Source organism: Gorilla gorilla, chromosome 6 (assembly GCF_029281585.2).
Source record: "Gorilla gorilla gorilla isolate KB3781 chromosome 6, NHGRI_mGorGor1-v2.1_pri, whole genome shotgun sequence".
Classification (NCBI taxonomy): domain Eukaryota; kingdom Metazoa; phylum Chordata; class Mammalia; order Primates; family Hominidae; genus Gorilla; species Gorilla gorilla.
The window spans coordinates 114,862,178-114,882,148 of NC_073230.2; the positions used below are offsets into that span (position 1 = coordinate 114,862,178).

General features: G+C 43.1%; 1 long non-coding RNA gene across 1 annotated transcript; it reads right to left on the reverse strand.

Moving 5' to 3' along the window:
* Window positions 1–603: 603 nt before the first annotated feature.
* LOC129534703 (uncharacterized) lies at window positions 604–7,947 on the reverse strand. Its single transcript, XR_008681387.2, has 3 exons — window positions 7,767–7,947; window positions 5,644–5,982; window positions 604–4,832 (listed from the first exon to the last, which is right to left on the reverse strand). It is a non-coding gene; the product is annotated as an uncharacterized lncRNA (long non-coding RNA).
* Window positions 7,948–19,971: the final 12,024 nt, after the last annotated feature.

Genomic DNA, 19,971 nt, shown 5'->3' on the forward strand with positions numbered 1-19,971 from the left:
GGGAAAATGGCTGGTTTCTGGAGCAGGAAGCACACACATATATTTATTTATTAGGTTTGACACTTTATATGGGTGCAGTTTGTGTCACCCCCAAACAATTACAATAGTAACATCAAAGACCACTGATCACAGATCACCATAGCAGATATAATATTGAAATATTGCAAGAATTACAAAAATGTGAGCCAGAGACATGAAGTGAGCACATGCTGTTGGAAAAATTGCACTGATAGATCTTGCTCAACACAAGGTTGCCACAAACCTTCATTAAAGAAAAAATGCAATATCTGCAAAGGGAAATAAAGTGAAGTGCAATAAAACAGGGTATATCTGTAGTTGTGCTGCTGCAAAAATTATCTGTGCTCTGTCTATTCATCTTTTCCCCCTCCCAATCCCTGGCAACCACTGATCTTTTTACTGTCTCCATCGTTTTGCCTTTTCCAGAATGCCATACAGTTGGGATAATAAAGACAGTATGTAGCCTTTCAGATTGGCTTCTTTCACTTCATAGCACGCATTTAAGCTTCTTTCATGTCTTTTCATGTCTTTTCATGGCTTGGCAACTCATTTCTTTCTAGTACTGAATGATATTCTATTGTCCAGATGTATCGCAGTTTTTAAAATCCGCTTACCAACTCTTAACTTTTAATCCAGTGATTTTCAAACTGGGGCCTTTGGAGATCTGGGCTGAATGTGTATTCTTGAGGACTCAAGAGTTTTGGAATTTGAGAGATAACTAGCCAAGCATATAGTATGTGCTCAATAAGTATAATAATTAGTGACAGAATTACGACTATTGTAAAAGAAGCTACAAGTGTTGTGAAGCAGGGCTGGGTGGGGCCTGTGTTCACAAGCTTTATCCCAGAGAGAAGAGGCATGTCAACGGGATTTGTAGTCAATGCTGTTTATTTGCAGCTGGAGAGGGTTTGAACTTCCTGGACAGCTGCCTGGGGCTGCCCAGGCTTCAAGGGCCACATTCCTGGGGCAGATGCTGGACACTGCTGTGGCCTGACAGTTTCTGACAGCCCCATTTTTAAAACCTGGAACATTTTCTTATCTTGAGTTTCCTGGCACTGTTCCCTTGCTCAGTGATTTTCAGAGATTACGGTGTGATTCCTCAATTACCTCTGAAAGGTCTTCCTGTTCCCTGGGCTGTCATTCATGGGGCCTGGAGACCTGAACTCATTTGGGCTGCTCGGGGCTCCCTAAATCTCTGTCCATCCATCTTTAGCTTCTGTTCTCTCTTAACCATCTGTGTTCTGCTCCACTAATATTGGAGATTTTGCTTCCAGATGGCAAGGCTAGAGTAAAATTGCAGCTGGGCAGTGTCATCATCTGTTCCACCATCTACCCCAGGCCATCACCTTCCTTTGTTCATCTTCTTACCTGAAACACAATTTTACAAGGTCCATGTTTTGCTATCTGAGCACTGCACAGGCCTGAGGTCAGAGCTGTGACCATAACCCAGCCTCTCCTGTACTGTCCTTTGTCTGTGCTCCTCTCTACCTGCATAGTGAAATGCTCCCTGCGCTGACACACAGCTCAGGAGTTTAAGTACCTCCTCCCTTGTGTTCATCTGGATTATGCCTTACTGTATTTTCAGAATTTCATTTTTTTAGAGCCCTCTGCTTCTTAAGTCATACTTTGTTTTAGGGACGGGGTTCTCAACCCTGGCTGCACATTAAAATGATTGGAGAAATCAAACCTCTAGGGTATGGTTTTCCAGTTAATCATAAAAAATCTCTCATGTTTATGTTCTCCATATAATCATAAAAGAAAAAAGTATTAAAATGAGCTTCATGAAAATTAAACATTCCTGTTCATCAAAAGCTACTGTTAAGAAAAAGAAACAAATCACAGACTGGCAGAAAATATTTCCTACACATATATCTGACAAAGGACTTATAACCAGTATAGATTAGCAATAGCTACAATTGAGTAATAAAAAGAAGAAATTGATCAAAAAGCTTGAACAGGCACTTCACAAAGGAAAATTTGTAAATGATCAGTAAACACATAAAAAGGCATTTAACATCAGTAGTCATAAGGGAAATGTGAATTAAAACCTACTAACATGGCTAAAATTTAAAAATGACAACACCAAATGTTGGCAAGGATGCAGACCAACTGGAACTCTCATTTGTTTCTGGTAGGAGTATAAAGTGGTACAACCACTTTGGATACTGTTCTGGCAGTTTCTCATAAAGTGAAACATACACCTACCCAATGACCAAAAACACTACTTCTAGGTGTCTACCCAAGATAAATGAAAATAGACACAAACTAGTAGACTTAAAAGCTTTATTAATAATAGCCCAAACTGGAAACCATCCAAATGTTCCTCAACTAGAAAACTAATAAACAAATTGTGGTATATCTCTACCATAAAATACTGCTCAGTAATAGAGAAGGAGCAAACTACTGGTTCCCATGACAACACAGATGAACCTGGAAAACATGCTGAGTGGAAGAGATCACACACAAAAGGGTACCTACTACATAATTCCACTTATATAAAGTTCTAGAACAAGTAAACTAAAATACAGAGAACCAGAGCGGAGGTTGTTTCTAAGACAGGGCATCTATGAGTGTCTGGAAACTGCCAGAGAGAACTTTCTGGAATGTGTCTGATGTCTTGATAATGGTGGGTTGTTACAAGGCATAGGCATTTATCCAAACCCATTTTCAAATGATGTCTTAAGTGTTGTATATTTATTATCTATACATGCAATTTACAAATTATATATCAATAAAGAGAATGAAATTTTAAAAACGTTCCCTAGATGATTTTGCTACACAGTAAGGGTTGATTCAATGCTACGCTGGCTCAGTTCATAAAATGTCTCTGTCTTTTCCCTTCAGTTTGAAACCTTCTTTCCTAACATCCAGGTCCTTTGTCTGCCAGCACCATATTTCAGTCTCTTGTAATTAGGAACCCAATAACACCATGAACACTCACCAATGATGTCTTTTTTTCAACACACCAACCTTACCTCTCTGTTGGACAAAATGAAATCTAAAACACCAGGTCTCCTTTCTGAGCAAGGGAGTTATCAGTTGGATAATGGGAAAAATGACTGCCATTCCAGGTGGATAACTGGAAGAATCACTTCTTGTAGGAGAACGAAATGTGTAGTAGCTGCCGAGGAGGTGATGTCCTTTGGCCCTGCCCTCTTATCTGTATGCAGAAATGGGTGTGTTCATATTATGTTTTGGGAAAGCATTTTAGATTCACTTCATCAGATGAGCATCTTTTTGCTCCTAGGCTTACTGATTTCGATGTAGTTGAATAAGTTCTTATTTAACGTGAAGTTCTATGTTTCTTTCTGTTAGACGTACTTCTTTTGAATAAAACATAGTTTTAAAAATTACTATTTCCATTCTAACTTCTCTCTTGCCAAGACCCAAGGATATCTGGGAGAATTTTTTTTTTTTTTTTTTTTTTTTACCGTGATGTGTTTATATGTTTGGACTACTTATTACCCATCTTCGCCATATTTTCTTATCTGTGGAGATACTGAGACCTAATTTAGCTTATTTTCTGAAAAGCCAGTGTCAAATACCTGTGAGCAATACAGAAGAAATAGATCACCTACTCAGCAGCTTTAACTGTCTAGGACTCAGCTAATAACTGAAAAGTGAGCCACAAAGAGACCCTGAAGACACAAAATAGATGTCATAAAATCCACACACTTTCCTCAGAGGCCAGCCCATTGGAGTCTCACTCACAGTCAGTTTCCTCTCACCTGGGACACAGGTGTAACATCTTCACAGCTTGGTTAGATGCACCAAGTTAGAAGACAGAACAAAGATGGCCTTTACAGTCAGGTATATTGATAGCTATAAAAAGGGACAACTGACAGGAGAGAAGAGAGAATCCTTTTCATCTTTACTTTATCCTATTAAAATCAAAATGAGCCTGGGCACGGTAGGTCATGCCTGTAATCCCAGTGCTTTGGGAGGCCGAGGAGGGAGGATTGCTTGAGCCTAGGAGTTCGAGACCAGCCTGGACAACATGGTGAAAGCCCATCTCTACAAAAAATACAAAAATTTGCCTGGTGTGGTAGCACATGTGTATAGTCCCAGCTACGAGGGAGGCTGAGGAGGGAGGATCACTTGAGCCCAGGAGTTCAAGGCTGCAGTGAGCTATGATGGTGCCACTGCACCCCTAGCATGGGCAACAGAGTGACACCCTGTCTCTAAAAAGAAAGAAAGAAAGAAAAATAAATAGAAAGATCTAGCAGCTATTTGTTTCTGGAGCACCCATGTAAAATCACTCTCAAGGAGCTCTAGAGGCATGACCACATTTGAGGTCAATGCAAAACAGTCATTGATGGTAATGCCTTTAAGCCACCAAGAAAAGGCCGAATGTTCCATGCAGTACTCTTTGAAAAAGGCAGAGAAGTGTGTAATATGGTTTAGAAAGGTCTCTATCAAATTGGGCGGAAATAAAAGTTTTGACTGTTTAAGTGAGTAAGGTGCAGTATCTCAAACCTTCACTGTCCTGGCATAGTGGCCTTGAGGACAGTTCTGGGGTAATGACAATCATGGAGGCAGAACCAGACCCTCTCTGCTATCTTCCATAACCAGCCCATTCCCCCTTTCTGGATGGGGGAGTGCCCTCCTCTAACTGCAGCCATTGCTGTGTGGGCCTCAGCTCCAGTCCGCCACTCCTTGTTCATGCAGCACCTGCTACCTTTCTTCCTTGAAGCCTCTGCCACCTGCCACCCCATCTCCTCCTTGGACCTCCAAATCCAACAGACTCTGGTTATCTCTGGGTGGACTCTTCACTCTCCAAATCCATCAGAGGCTCATCTCTTAATCCCGTGAATCTGAAATAAAAAGTAGCAATGCATAAAGAAGTTCTACAGATGAAATGTTAATGACACTTGGAATTTGTTTTAAAACAATCCAGCAGGAGTGGGGATAGGAAAGGCGTAGGCAAAACAAGATGGCTATTGACAACTGTCGGGGTTGGGTGATGGTGTCATGGGGCACACTGCCTCTCTTTGTGTATATTTTTAAACATGTCCATTTAAAAAGGAGGTTGGCCACAGTGGCTTACACCTGTCATCTTAGCACTGTGGGAAGCCAAGGTGGGAGGATCATTTGAGGCCAGGAGTTCTTGACCAGCCTGAGCAATATAATGAGATCCCATCTCTACAAAAAATTTTTTAAAATTAGCTGAGCATGGTGGTGGACCCCTGTAGTCCCAGCTACTTGGGAGGCTGAGAAAGAAGGATCACTTGAGCCCAGGAGGTCGAGGCTGCAGGGAGCCATGTTGTGCTACTGCACTCCAGCCTGGGTGAGAGAGTGAGACTCTACAACAATGAAAATTAAAAATTAAAAAAATTTAAAAATTTTTAAAAAGTTACAAGGAAGATATATGATGTCATAACGCCTAATCAAGTTCTCATATCTTCATGGGTTTCTGGACAGAGAATGTACCTTCACTTTACCATTAGCCTAAGATCACTCAAAACATCTGGAAGTTATTATTTTAAAAAGAATCTCAAAAGTATGCCTGCCTCTCACTGTTAAATATACGTGATGGTGCAGGTTATTCAGAGCAGTGTTAAGGCATCAACATAAGTGTAGCCCCATGGAGTCAGGGACAGAGGTCAAGGTGAAGTGTTTCTTTACCTTTGAAGACTTCTGGCACCCAGGCTTACACCTACACTTCAGCTCGGCAATCCGGATGTCAGGGAAGTGAGAGGCGAAGTTTGAACCCATGTGAACTGTACATTTTGGGACTTGAGTATTCAGGAACTTGGCTCTCTTTGATGAGAAATTACTTCCCTCCTCCATCGGCTCAGCTTTTCTTCTTCCACCTTCCCTTTCCTCCTTCCTCTCTCCCTCCTCTTTCCCCTTCCTCTCTTCTTCCTCTTTCCCTTCCTCTCTTCCTCCTTCCTTTCTTCCTCCTTTTAAGTCATCACCACCACCAGCACTACAAAAACCTATAGCATGTTCATGTCAGAACTTCTAGAGAGTTGTTGTAAAGATTAAGATACAAGTGGGGAAGAAAGAAATTTAAATTCATTAGAATAATTTTGATCATTATAATTAAAACAATTTTTCTTTATTATGGACACTTTCAAGCATATAAACATCTGACTAATCCAATGAACCCCTTGTACTAATCACTCACCTTCAGTAAAGTTGGCCAATCTCTATTTCATCCTTTCATCTTTTTCCCCAATCATGTCCACCCTCCTCCTGACCCCACCCGAGATTACTTCAAAACAAATCCAAGGCATCATATTGTTTCATCTGTAAATAATTCAGCAGTATTTATAAGAGATAATCTCTCTTATTTTAAACATAATCACAATACTATCATATCTAAAAAAATAATTTGTTAATATTATAAAATATTCAGTCAGTTCTCAAATTTCCCTGATTATCTCCTTTTTATTCTTGATTTGTTCAAATGAGGACCCAAATAAGATGCACTCATTGCATTCTGCTGAAATAGCTCTTGTCGCTCATAGTCTGTAGGCTTCCTTGCCCTCCTGTTTTCTTGCCGTTTATTTATTGAAGAAACTGAGCTATTTGTTTTGCAGAATTTTTACCATTCTGCATTTTGCTGATTGCATCTTCATGGTATCATTTAACATGTTCTTGTAATTCCTGTAATTACCTAGAATTCCTGTAATTACCTGTAATTCCTATCAGCTGATAGTTATACCTAGAAGCTTGTCATTATTAGTAGCAATATCAAAAACTTCACTTTTGAGACTGGCAATTTCTACGTCTGACATCTTACCACAGTGAACAAGGCAGCATCCCAAACTCTTCTGAGTCAATAAGAAAAGGATAACTCTTGCAGTAATGCCAAGTTCAGTTTCTGTTCACTTTGCAAAAAATGTATGCCCACTACTAGACCCATGACTGTCACCTAGAATGTGCTGGGCCTCCTCTCCTGTCTGTGCATGGGAATGGGCACAACCAGGTGGAAAGAACATGAACTTGGGAGTCAGATAGCTCTAGATGTGAATTCTGACTTCAGGTTTTATGAAGTACATAGCTTGTCTAGTGAATTCATATCTCCACTTCTCAGATTCCTTGTATACAAGGATAATGTCTGTCTTACCAGGCTGCCAAGATGCACCTGACATGTAGTATGTGTTCAATAATTGTTTCTTTTCCAGCTTAGGTTAAAAATGGGAATTTTCAAGAAACCACAAACCCACAGAGTTTGTTTAGATCCAAACACAGATATGGCATTTACCAGCCTCGTAAACAATAGAGGAGGCTTTCAGGCAAGCCCCAAGAAAGCATGTTCAGAAAGGGGAAGGAACGTGGGGACAGGAACTATTGCTCCCTTTCTCTCTTTGTACTCAGAAAATCCAGGAAATTCTTCCTCAAGAAAGCATGACCCATTTCAGCCTAAAAGCGTGCTTTTCTCTGGACTGTGCTGGCTTGAGAACATATTTCTTTTACCAAAAAATGAGTTCACAGTGAGTGACTCAGAAGCATATGGATGAAATTTCCTTTAAGCCACTCAAGGGATTAGAAATTAAGGGAAAGAGTGCCTGGCAAAATGCATTTGGGGTTTTGCCAAGCCCAAACCAACTGAGAAATAGTTAAGACACACGGCAGATCTCAAATGCTGCCAAGTTTACCCATCTTAGCAGGACAGGGATTTATAATTAGAGCTGCTCAGAAAAGCACTGCCTTACGGGTGGCAAAGGACAAAAAAGGCTTTGTCCCCAACATCTCCACAGGCTGCGGTTTCCCAGATGGGCCCTTAACAGTGTACACACCCTCTCCATCGCCAGGGTCCTCAAAGCCACCGCCTCTACCAAGCAAGGTTCGACTTCTACACCACGCCCCTGACATTCTCTCCAGGCCTCTTTTGTTTCTGGCCCAGGCTGGATGCATCACACTGTGAATTCCTGGATGAGGAAGAACAAATCTTGCAGAGTGTTCTGGAATTACAGAGGAGAGTCATAATGGGAAAATGTGACAAAGCAATTCCCTTCTCTGACATACACATTTTACCTCTGTCTCTCACCTTTGTCACGTTTCCCCATTTTTTCACCTTCTGTGGGTTTCTTTTTCTGTAAAATGAAGGGATTGGATCTGCTGTTTTCAAACTGTGCTACCTGGAGCCACTTGGGGGCCTGGCGGGGCCCAGTGGAAGTGGATGGGGAGATGGTGAGAAGGGCTCTCTTCAAAAAAAGCAGGAGGGGGCTCCAACATAGCATTTCAAGGAAATCAAGGGATCCAAAGTTAAACAATTTGAAAATCACAAGTCTGGACGAAGTCTCATTGTTCTTTCCAACTGAACACTGCCGGTGTGGTGTGCCTCACTTCTCAGTCTCCATTCACTAACCCAAATATCCCCAAAGATGTGCACCAATTCTTCTGTCTAGCATTCATCAGAGTGCTCCTGTGTGCCAGGCCCTCTGCTAAGCACTGGGCATACAGCAGTGAACAGAAACCCCAGGGGGCTCATAGACCAGTTGGGAAGATTGGCATTAAACAAATGAATATGTAAATCCAAATCAAGAGGTATGAACACCATGAAAGACAAAATCATGGTTGAAAGTTGAGTGGGCCTGGGGTTGGAGAGATACTGCCCTAAGCATCTCCCCTCCCCACCTGGCTTGCCACTTGCCCCTTTATAGAATAACTAATCATTGTTCAGTCTTTGATAGTTTCCACTGAAAACATCCCTCTTCTACCTGACAGAGGAGGGTCAAGACACCCAGAGCACAAAGGAGCTGATGGGTTTAGTTAGCTGTTACTGCGGAAAGCCAAGAGGATGAGCTTGAGAGAACAGACTGAGGGCTTTAGATGGGTGAGTGTGAGAAAGTCTACAGTGCTTGCTGTGCTGAGGAAAAAATCCAGGTGGATCACCAGGAGGTGACCCAAAGTGCCAATGAAGTCCATGTCAATGGCCCTCTTCACATACTTCACTACTGTATCTGGAGCTCTCCTGAACATCTTTCTCCCATTCCTCACTGAGTTTTGCTAGACATGGCAAATGTTAACTCATTACCAACTCTTAATTGTATTGCTGTTTCTTTGCCCCTGTCTAGCTCTTTCTATTTGTACATTTTGTAAAGAGAAAAGGAATTTAAAAAATAAAACCAAAACAATCTCTGGAGACATTTCTGTGGTTTCCGCTATAGGTAAGGGGCAAACTCACCGTTTCTGGCCTGCAGCGTGTCTGGCCTCTTACCTGGGAGGGAGATGGGGGAGCTAAGCAGAGGGAGACTGGCTTGGCTGCTTGAACAGTGAAGACTCCTGCGGGGCACTAGATGGCAACATTTCTCCAAATCTAAACTTGGCAAGGCCCTGTGGACACAAGGTCAACAGTGCACAGTTGCTAATCCCAACACATTTTATGAAACTCAGGCTTGTGTGGAGGAGAAGACTGAAGCTAGATCTGGTGGACGAGAGGTCCTAACAGTCTCCCTGTCAGAGCTCGGCCCATAGTAAGAGGCTAGTGGTGCTATTTCTACCACTACCACCACCACCACTGCTACAACCATTGCCATCGTCACCACCACCACTATCACCACCACCACTACCACAATTGACTCACTCATGTTGGTATTGTTTTCATTGGTGCTGAAAATTAAACCCTCATTCAGACTAATTCTGGGAGGAGAGATCTAGTTAGCGATATACATCCTTTCAATGTTTTTTCAAATATATGCTACAACTAGATTAACAAACTGCTGCCCAGTATAGAAACTCAGGAGAATTGCTTTAATGAATAGATAAGAATGGTTTGTATCCGCATATCACTGCTTTTGGTAGATAAGTAGTTGCTTCTTATCTACTTAAGCAATATTTGAAAATAGTATTGTTCTATGTGAACTGAAAATCTACTCCGGAGTTGTGTTTGCATTGTCAATTGATTTAGCATGCGCTTTCTGCTTAGTAACCAGCCCCACTCCCAGGCCCTGCCCTTTTAATTAGTCACCTGTCATCATATTGAAGTGTTCCTCTTGAGGCACCAGTGACCCATGGAGAGTCAAAACCTGGCACTTGACACAGAAACAAACATTTGCTGAACTTATGTAATCGGGCTGGTCAGATGAACTGTTTCTTGGTGATCATGAATTGAACTTACATGAAAGAAGAGGAATCAAGGTGGTCAAGAGGGTGGGAATGTCAAGGGGAAGAGGGCCACCAAGCAGAGTTATAGGACCCAAATTTGACTGCTGGCCACTTGTGTAGATGCCTTAAAGCCCCAGTGCTCCATAGCTGCCACTTGACAGAGGTAGATTTTTTTGCATAGTTCCATTCATGTACTCAATAAACAGATAACAATTAACTTCTGACATGTGTCCAGCATGCTTTCAGGCTCTAGGAATACAGCACTGCACAAGGTACCTGCCCTTATAAGGCTTACATGCTGGTGGAGGAAAGAAACAGAAACAAATAAACAAATTAATAAATATAATTTAGGTTTGATAATACAAAAAGTAAAGCAGGATTCAGGCACAGTGACAAGTAATGGTGTGTGTGTGTGTGTGTGTGTGTGTGTGTCCTTTGATTAGTTAGATTCATTAGGGAAGGCTGCTTGGAAGAGATGACATTTGAACAGACAGACTCGAATGAGATGAGGGGGTGAGTCACGTAAGAGTCCCTCAGCTAAAACTAAACCACGTATCACCATTATAGTGAACTGACCTAAGTCAACTTGGTCATGATGCACCACTCTTAAGTTCTTTTTAGTTGAAAATCGTTGTTGAAAGATTGAGATAAATAATTTCTATGGTTTGAATGTATGTGTGCCTCCAAAATTTGTAAGTTAAAATTTATACTCCAAGGTGATGGTATTAAGAGGTGGGCCTTTGGGGAAGTGATTAAGTCCTGATGGCTCCACCCTTGTGAACTGAATTAATGCCCTTATAAAAGAGGCTTCAGAGGGCTGCCTGACCCATCCTCCATCCCTTCCACCATGTGAGCACAGAGGAAGAGGCACCATCTTGAAAACAGAGATCAGCCTTCTCCAGGTACTGAATCTGCTGGTGCCTTAATCTTGGACTTCCCAGCCACTTAGGTTCTCTGGAAGCAGATACTGAGACAGATACTAAGATGGAGAAACCTCATCTCTACTAAAAATACAAAATTAGCCGGGAGTGGTGGCGCATGCCTGTAGTCCCAGCTACTCAGGAGGCTGAGGCAGGAGAATCACTTGAACCCAGGAGGCGGAGGTTGCGGTGAGCCGATATCGTGCCATTGGACTCCAGCCTGGACAACAAGAGCGAAATTCTGTCTCAAAAACAAAAACAAAACAAAAAAAATATATGGCCAGCTAGTTTTGCTTTTAAAAAAAAAACTCAAAATAATTGAATATCACAAAGAGTACAGACCATCTTTAAACTTCATTTATACGCTTATTTTCTCTTGCTAGTTTATCAAAAGTATGACATGATTAGGAGTTTATTTCCATGTTGATGGAGCTTTATAATCTACAAATTGAAGGGAATTATTAATGGTAAATAACTGCTCTGAGTTTTTTTGTTTGTTTGTTTTTACTGGTCTGTTTGAATTCTCTTCTGTTAGAAGAATTTAAGTTCAATACAGTTTAAGGTAAGTTAAAAAAAAGAAAAAGGGAAGGAATCTAGATTGGGCAGAGGGAAAAGTTGAACCATAATGCACATCCAACAAAGCCTCAACCAACCCAATGTTGAGTTTTAGAGTGAATATTGTAATGAGAAAAACCTTCCCCCAAACTGGGAGGGAGTGGAGAGACCAAAAAATGACTTAAACAAGTCCAGCCTAGCAAATAAATGAGTTTATTAGGACTTACATACAAGGAACTCTTGGACAGCAGCAGGACAGCTTTAGAGATCCACCCTGCCCCCCATCCCTAAGCTGCTTTTAAGCTAATTTTCTGGCTCTTTGCTCTGTGTGTGTGTGTGTGTGTGTGTGTGTGTGTGTGTGTGTGTGTGTGTGTGATGGGATTGCTTTCCCTGGTAGGTTTGCAGATACTCTCTGGGATGTTTGGTTTTTCAGGGATACCTGCTCCTCAGCTGGGTACCATGGGCTTGGCTCATGGCCTGGCCTTCAGGGTTCAGGAAGCAGACACATATCCCTCAGCAACCTGGCAGGGGACACATCACACTACAAATATTAGCCATCAGGGTTATCTTGCACTGGGTCAAATAGCTGCGTCTTTATCCCTGACCTGGCTCAGGCAGCAGATAAGGGCTGTGGATGAGGAGGCTCTCTGCATCTGAAGCAGACCCCGAAGGAGCAGGCAGCTGCAGCTGTCCCCTGATGGTACTCCCCACAGCTGGGTAGCAAGTCCTTCCTTGAAGGAGGACTCTGGGCCACACATTTATGTATCTACCACACGGTCAGAGGTGTTTGAATCAGAGCAACTCCATCTTGAATAGGGACTGGGTAAAATAAGGCTAAGACCTACTGGGCTGCATTCCCAGATGGTTAAGGCATTCTAAGTCATGGGATGAGATTGGAGGTCAGCACAAGATACGGGTCATAAAGACCTTGCTGATAAAACAGGTTGCAGTAAAGGAGCCAGTCAAAACTCCCCAAAACCAAGATGGTGACAAGAGTGATCTCTGGTCATCCTCACTGCTACAGTCCCACCAGCACCATGACAGTTTACAAATGCCATGGCAATGTCAGGAAGTTACCCTATAAGGTCTGAAAATGGGAGACATGAATAGTCCACCCCTTGTTTTCATATAATCAAGAAATAACCATAAAAATGGGCAACTGGCAGCTCTTGGGGCTGCTCTGCCTATGGAGTAGCCATTCTTTTATTCCTTTACTTTCTTAATAAACTTCCTTTCACTTTACTGTATGGATTCACCTGAAATTCTTTCTTGTGCGAGATCCAAGAACCCTCTCTTGGGGTCTGGATTGGGACCCCTTTCCAGTGCAGTGGAGAATGTAACACGTCTAAAATACGTTGGCCCATCCACACATCTTGAATACCTTTAATTTCACAAAGGAGAGTCCACTTCTAATATTCATTGTACTTATTAACGATGAACTAATTTAAACAATAAAAATCCATTTCTGACATTCACTATGCTAATTAACAAAGCCTCAGGTATTCAGGGAGACATCGATCAAAGAAGCACTTAAAGTGGCTGCCTCTGGAATGTGTCCTTTCTGATAAAATACTAGCTCACTACCCTGGAGTAGAATTTTCCATTAGAGCAATGACTGCTTAGAGTAAAAGCAGAAACGAACCAGCACACACATAATATCCCTGTCTCTACCTCACTGGAGTATTTAAAGTAAATTGGAGACGTGTAAACGGCTCTCATTTAGATATGCTTGTCTTTGGGGTCTTAGATGCTTACTCTCTGATCTTGTCCAATCATGCTGTCTTATGGATTATTTGGTTGCAAGGGACAGAAACATACCTGGACTAGTTGGAGTTTAATGGGGGTTACTGTATGGATCCAACGATTTGACAGGCAACCTCCAGATACCAAGGTTGACAATGAAGGCTCAGAGTGGAACGAGGATGTTGGGATCCCAAACGTTCCCTGCCTCTCTCATGAGGCCACAGTCTTCCTCTTCTCTCTGCTTGTCTGTGTGTCTGCTCCTGTCTTCCTCTTCTCTCTGCCTTTTCCATTCCTCATTGGCACACTTCTCCACTCCTGAGTCTATATAATCATTGAGTTGGAGCACTCTTCATCACTGAAACATCACCATGTCTCTTAGGTCAATGTCTTGAAAGAGAAAAAAAACAAAGAGAAAGTGTGACAGGCACAGCCCTGCCCATGACCTGAGGTCTTTTGGGTTAGAGTGTTCAGTCATCAGTGGACAGGGGGTGATAAGAGCAGGGTAAATGAGGCCGGGCAGGGTGATACACGCTTGTAATCCCAGCGCTTTGGGAGGCTGAGGTGGGCGGATCGCTTGAGGTCAGAAGTTTGAGACCAGCCTGGCTGACATGGTGAAGCCATCTCTACTAAAAATACAAAAATTAGCCGGGCGTGGTAGTGCATGCCTGTAGTCCCAGCTACTCCTCGGGAGGCTGAGACAGGAGGATTGCTTGAATCTGGGAGGCAGAGACTGCAGTGAGCTGAGATCACGCCACTGCACTCCAGCCTGGGTGACAGAGTGAGACTCTGTCTCAAAAAAGAGAGAAAAAAAAGAGCAGGGTAAATGAGAGTCCTCCTTGGAGCTGTAGAAGGACAGATTACCCCAGAAAAGGATGAAGACAGGGAGGCTGTAATCACCATCACGCAGCAGTCCTACTTACTGGGAGTACAGCATCTTTCTAGAAAATTCCTTGATTTGCACAGGTACACACATGTACACCATGCATAGTCAATTAAACCAACCCAAGAATTACTCCGAAGCCTATATATTTAAATTATGATTTTTAAACTTATGATATTCAAATGTACACATAAGGTGGTTTCCTAGACTCAGCTCATAAAGAAATGTCTTCTTGTTATCTCTCTCTGAGACTCCCTTTGCTACAAATACCACCTTCTCGGTTGTAATTCAAGGAGGTCGGAATTGACTTTCCTGGTCATGGCCACTTCCACCAATCTGGGTACCACCCAATAGCCATGGCTAGAATGGCACAGTCCGTCCCTCATAGACATTGTCAAAGGCTGTGAGTCAAGTAACTCATGACCAAATCTAGTCTACAGTGAATTCTCCAAGGAAACTCCGGCCTCTATCCCAACTGTAGCAACTGGACCACAGCATAGGCTATCAGCCCAGGGATTTGATTCATGAAAGCAAAGCTGTCCTCCAGCCTGAGTACATAGAAACCTCATATTGTTCTCAATGTTTCCTGTCACGCTTGTTTGCATCACTTACAATTTCCCAGGGACACTGGTGTGTCAACTAATCTTATCAGCCAGGCATCTGTAAGCAGGCATGGCAATAAAGCAAACAGAGCCCTGTGTCCAGTTTGTAGGAGCCGGTCCCTTCTGTCCAGGGCAGCGACAGGACTCTGTCCAAGCCTGGGGGAGGCTCTCTCCTGTCCCTGGAGTCCTTTCCCTCTGGCTTCCTATCCCTTTAACAGGGGCAGAGCCTTTATCCCCAGTCAGAGGAAATGTAGAAACTGGAGATGCCTCAGGCAGATAGGATTTTGCCTAATGAAAAACCTCAGAAATGCTTGAAAAGTCTTGTTGCTCCTACTCAGACCCCACCCCCCACCTTGTTAGGGGTAGGAACAAGCAAGACCTGAGTGCCCTGGGCAAGTATCCTTAGGCCAGTAGTACTGCCCCTGCCCCATGGCTGGCCCCATTGACAAATAAGTCCCAGACATTTTTGCCCTGTTCATGGCCTCCACCCAAACCCAAACTCACCCCACTCTCCATTTTCTCTCCTATTTCCAGTTGGTGCTGAACCCCAGTTACCTGTTACTAAGAGCCTCACTCTTCTCCTTCAGCTCTGTAGGTCTCTCCAGCTTTCACTCTGCTGTTTCCCCTTAATTCAGATTTATAGTCTCCCTTTGGGTCCTGTACTTCTCTTCTTCCCCAATCCTGACCTGCTCCTGGAACCCTAACTCTAAGATGGGACTTTGTGGCTGGCAAACCCCCCCAGGTCTCCCACAGACCCTCAGATCAGGAGCCTCTGAAACACAGAAAAGTAAATTGGAATGGAATTCTTGCTACACCATGGTGAAGAAGAGGAACTCTAGCAAAATCTGTAAGCAGCATATTTTCTTGTCTCCATGGAGCACCCTAAGTGCAGAACCAGAATGCTCTGAAATGAGAGTTTGACAGTAGTGCTTTCTAATCTCCTCTCACTCAGGTAGACTGGAAAAATGAAACTTTTCTGTACTTGGCGTGACAGGGCTCCCTGGGGACATCAGAGGCAGCCCCCAGTTGATGAGACAAACATGGTTGGCGTGGACTGTAGGTTCCTGGTTTGGCCCTTCTACTGAAGTGGGAGAGCTGGAAAGTCCGCCATTTGCACCATTTGGGTTCCAGGTGTGAGTATCTCCATAATACTCTGGCACGATAATGTCACCTAGAACTGGCTTGAGCCCGTTCCTGCAAGACAGGTGAAACATTTACACTCTTGCTGCTCACCCCACCTCCCCGATCATCAGCCATTTTCCTTAGGGGTCCTCTTGCCTCAGAGGCACTGGTCAGGGCTGATTTAGGAGTCTGCCTTCACGATCCCCCTTCCCAGGCCTTTCCCTAGAAATCCCCTGGAGGTTGGGGCTTTTTTATTCTCCCCAAACAAAGCCCCTAAAAGAGACCCCTGAGCTTAAAACACCAAAGATCCTTTCCCCCATCTCTGACAGCCAAGAGCCCCATTCCTTCCTGATGACCAAACCCCTCCCACCTGCTCAGTGATTGACAGTGGGATTTCTTGTTATAGCAGCAAACAAATGAACCAAAGGAGGAACAAAATGGAACCAGATTGAATTCTCAGTTCTGTAGGTTCTTCTCCTCCACCTCTGCCACACACGAACACCTTTGTCCAGTTACTTTTCTTTCCAGTGATTATGGGGGAAGGAATAAGAAGCAACACTAGGAGATGGGATCACCATTCTATTTAAGAGGACAAATGTGCTGTTTACTTATCTATTTTATTTTATTATTTATTTATTTATTTATTTTTGAGATGGAGTCTTGCTCTGTCACCAGGCTGGAGTGCAGTGGCATGATCTCGGCTCACTGCAATCTCTGCCTCCTGGGTTTAAGTGATTCTCCTGCCTCAGCCTCCCGAGTAGCTGGGACTACAGGCACCCACCACCACAACCCAGCTAATTTTTGTATTCTTAGTAGAGACAGGGTTTTACCATGTTGGCCAGGATGGTCTCCATCTCTTGACCTCGCGATTCACCCGCCTTGGCCTCCCAAAGTAGTGGGATTACAGACATGAGCCACCACGCCCGGCCTATTTATCTATTTTAAATTTATTCTTAATTGACAAAATTTGGTATGTATTTATTGTGTACAATATAGACAAATGTGCTATTTATGTATGTAAGTGCTCTGAATAGTGCAATAATTGAGGACAGAGGGGCTGCCAGAATCCAGACTGGAGCCAAATTGCCTGGGATTGAATCCTGTCTCTATCACTTCCTAGATTTGTAAACTTAGGCAAGTTACTTAACTTCTCTGTGCCTCAGTTTCCCCACCTGTAAAATGGGGGATGTAGATATTAGTACAAGTGTCTCACAGTGTTGTTGTGAAGATTAAAAAGTTATTCTATATTAAGCACGTAGAACAGTATCTGGCAATGGAAAGCACTGTATAAATCCTTGCTCTTATTATAGATAGCTGTGATACAATATTTCTGTTTCTGTCACTATATACTTGGTTATCATAGTTTGTATTATAAGTGGGGAGCAAGTCTAATTTATAGTTTATTTATAATGAATGCCCAGCTACTTCCAAAAGATATTTAAAGTAGTTGAACAATGACAGTCACTGGAAAATTCATCAATTAGGGTCTTATTTGTAGTTCTTTTATAGAAGATTATAATTTTTTATCTCAAGGGAAAAACTGCCCTTTTTTGTTTGTATGTTTACACTTGTGGGGTAGTGGAAAGCATCTTAAACCATAAACAAGGAGACCTTGATTATAATAATGAGAATGCTGGAGGTGCCCTGTAACTTTTTGTGGAATGTGAGAATACCGTTTGGAGCACCCACCATGTGCCAGGACTCACTACTTCACCCAGATGATCCTCTTTGATTCTCACAATCTGTTCTGCAATGGAGAAGCACTCTTGCCCCCACTTTTCGATGAGGAAGCAGGATCAGGGAGCTTAAGTAACCTGCCCAGAGTCACAAAGCAAGTGCTTGGCGGAGCGGGGCTCAAGGCCAAGTCCAATGCCAAAGTCCACATGCTTCCTGCTCTGCAACTGCCTACGCTATGATTGGACAAAACTCTGGACCACCTCCTCCAGACCACCTAAGCCTCAGGTTCTGTGGAGTAAAAATGAGAGTAACTAGTACCTTCTGACTCTTCACATCTGGATGAGGAAAGATAAGCCCCATTGCCCAGATAGCAAGCAATTTAACCTGGATACCAAGCCTTTTCAGCACGGAATTCACATCCATTTTTGACAGGCAATAGAGGCTATAAACAATGAGCCTGACCTTAATTCAAATGCTAACTGATTATGTTTGACAAAAAAAAATGTAAACAGGGCTTTAATTGATTCATGTGCTTACAACTGGTGGTTCGTTTATTATTGTCTTCTCTGTAATAGCCTCCATCTGGGATTTAGGAACTGGGTTGCTAGGCAGAATCTCTGCCACCAGTTTGAGTTCAGAGCCCACATGCCTTCGTTGATTGATTCATTTATTTAACAAGTTAATGGCACTGTGGCTTGCACTGGGCTACAGTCATGCACAAAACACACATGGTCCCTGCCCTCACAGAGCTCACAATCTGATGGGCTATACACAAATAACTTCATGAAGAAATACACAGTAAAAACATGTGGTAAAAATCATGAATAGGCCTAGGCCGGTGGCTCACACATGTAATCCCAGTGCTTTGAGAAGCCAAGGCGGGAGAATCGCTTGAGCCCAGGAGTTAGGAACCAGCCTGAGCAACAGTGAGACCCTGTCTCTACATAAAATTGTTAAACATTTAGCCGGGCATGGTGGCATGGGCCTGTAGTCCCAGCTACTTGAGAGGCTGAGGTGGAAGGATTGCTTGAGCCCAGGAATTCGAGGCTGCAGTGAGTGAGCTATGATTGCACCACAGCACTCCAGGTCTGGGTGACAGAGAGAGATCCTGTCTCAATAAATAAATCAATAAAATCATGAATCAAGGGAAGGAGGTACTCGGAGGGAGGATGATCAGGAGTGGGGTCAAGGGAGGTCCCTCTAAAGCAGGATCTGTGAGTTGAAAAGGAGCCAGATGGGGGAAGCTGAGGGAAGGATGTTCCAGACAGAGGAAACCATGCAGCAAAATCCCTGGGCCTGCAAGGCTTGGTGTCCTTGAGGAGACAGAGGCCGCTGTGGCTGGAAAGAGTTGGGGGTGGGGTGAGTTGCTTGGGATGGGATAGTTAACAGGAAAGACAGGGAAAATAGAAACATTTTAAACAATACATGGGAACATACTTATTAAAATACAGACTGTGGGAATAGTTTCACAACACATAATTTACAAAGACCCAGTTTCACAAGACATAATTTACAAAGGAAAAAAAGTAGAGGGGAAACCTACAGATTAAGAGACTTAAGAAGCCATACCAAAACTGTGGAGCAATGTACAGAGCCCTCATGCATTGTCGGAGGGATTGTACAATGGTGCTTGTTGGCAGTGGTGGCAATCCTGGACTTTGGGGTAACCGTGTTGTGTCAATGAACATGCCCCCATCCTCATGCACCTCATTCACTTGTGTGCTGAATAGTGTCTGTTATACAGCGAATTGAGTCCCCCCAAAAGTTATGTTGGAGTCCTAACCCTCAGAATATATTTGTATTAGCATTCTCCAGAAAAAGAGAACCAATGGGAAGATAGATGATAGACAGACAGATAGACAGACAGATAGAGATTTATTTTAAGGATTTGTTTCATATGATTATGGAGGCTCAGCAAGTCCACAGTCTGCAGGGCAGGCCAACAGGCTGGAGACCCAAGGAAAAGGCCGATGTTGCTGTTTGGGTCCAAAGGCAGTCTGCTGGCAGAATTCCTTCTTGCTCAGGGAAGGTCAATCTTTGTTTTATTGAGGCCTTCAACTGATTGAATAAGACCTATGCACATTATACAGGCAAATCTGTTTTAAAGACCACTGGCTTAAATATTAATTTCTTGTAAAAATTGACTTCACAGAAGCATGCTGAACAACGTTTGACCATGTATCTGAGTACCATGGCCTAGCCAAGTTGATACACAAAATTAATCATCACATGGAATTAGTTAAGTCTGAGTGCAGTTGTTAAGGTGGGCACTAAGCCAATATGACTGGTGTCCTTACAAAAGGGGAGATTTGGATACAGAGACAGAAACACACACAGGGAGAAGCATGCCATGTCTTCGATGAAGGCTGAGACCAGGGTGAGGACAGCAAACCAC